Here is a 1,197-nt window from a genome sequence, read left to right on the forward strand (position 1 = left end):
CAAAGGTTTCTTTTCAGTATAACTTTTGAATTAAAAAAAATAAATTTCAATATAGACCCATATAGTTTCATGTTTATTTTATTTTTCATGAGCTTTTCTCTTGGCATGACATATTTCAACTTATGAACAGAAAATCCCTTGAAAATAAACTTTAATCTGAGGTGCTGAATTGGGAAAAGTCATTTTGTCACAAGAGGATAGGATCCTTATCATAACTCCTTCTTGCTGGACGAGTTCCATCTATGGAGTAAACTTGCTCCAGTTCCCAGATACAGATATTCCCTTTTCTCCTTCTTTCCTGTTTTAGCAAACTTCCAGCAACAAAACAGACAGAACATTATGATAACAAATACAACAGTTGCCGCACAAGCCGATAGGAACCCAATCATGTCCAGTGAGTGGTATTAGTACCAGGTGAGGTAGTGGGTGGCTGGCCGCAGGTGCTTGGTTCCTTTGTAGTGGATGGCAAACTCAGTCCAGAAGACTGCTTGGTCCAGGGGCTTTACAGGCTGATCATGGTGAATTCTTGATAGCCTCATAGCATTTTCTTTCTATCTAAAGAAGAAGTACAAAGATACTAACATTGAAAGAAAGCTACTTTACTTAAGTATATCAATGGCATAGATGGTTTTCAAAAAGAGTCATACAAATTCTTCAAAGTAAATATCATACAATTACAGAAAAGTGAAAGTGAAAGTCGCTCAGTCCTGTCCAGCTGTTTGCGACCCCATGGACTGTACAGTCCATGAAATTCTCCAGGCCAGAAAACTGAAGTGAGTAGCCTTTCCCTTCTCCAGGGGATCTTCCCAACCCAGAGATCAAACCCAGGTCTCCAGCATTGCAGGCAGATTCTTTACCAGCTGAGCCACATGGGGAGCTACAATTACAGAAGTAGTAGTCTATATTTAGTTGGGTCCTCATTGAAAGTTTGACTTTTAAATTGAAATTTTATGATTGACAGTTATTTAAAAAGTGAAAATGTAAGGTTAGGTTGAAAAATTCAATCTTTTCTACCATAGGAATCGATAAGAGCCATTTCAAATACTGTAAGTTGGACAGTGGAAAGGCGAGTTCAGGATGATGTTCTTGTGGAAGTATAATAGAACAGAGTAATCGTGTAATAAAAAATGAAATGACTTCTAACCAGTCAAGGTGCTTTGACTCTTCTCCATTCCACCATCTATTTTCTACTGGTGG

General features: G+C 38.1%; 1 pseudogene; it reads right to left on the minus strand.

Moving 5' to 3' along the window:
- Positions 1-209: 209 nt before the first annotated feature.
- LOC120861603 overlaps positions 210-1,197 on the minus strand; it is a 20,163-nt pseudogene continuing 19,175 nt past the window's right edge.

Source organism: Oryx dammah, unplaced genomic scaffold (genome assembly GCF_014754425.2).
Source record: "Oryx dammah isolate SB20612 unplaced genomic scaffold, SCBI_Odam_1.1 HiC_scaffold_3, whole genome shotgun sequence".
Lineage (NCBI taxonomy): Eukaryota > Metazoa > Chordata > Mammalia > Artiodactyla > Bovidae > Oryx > Oryx dammah.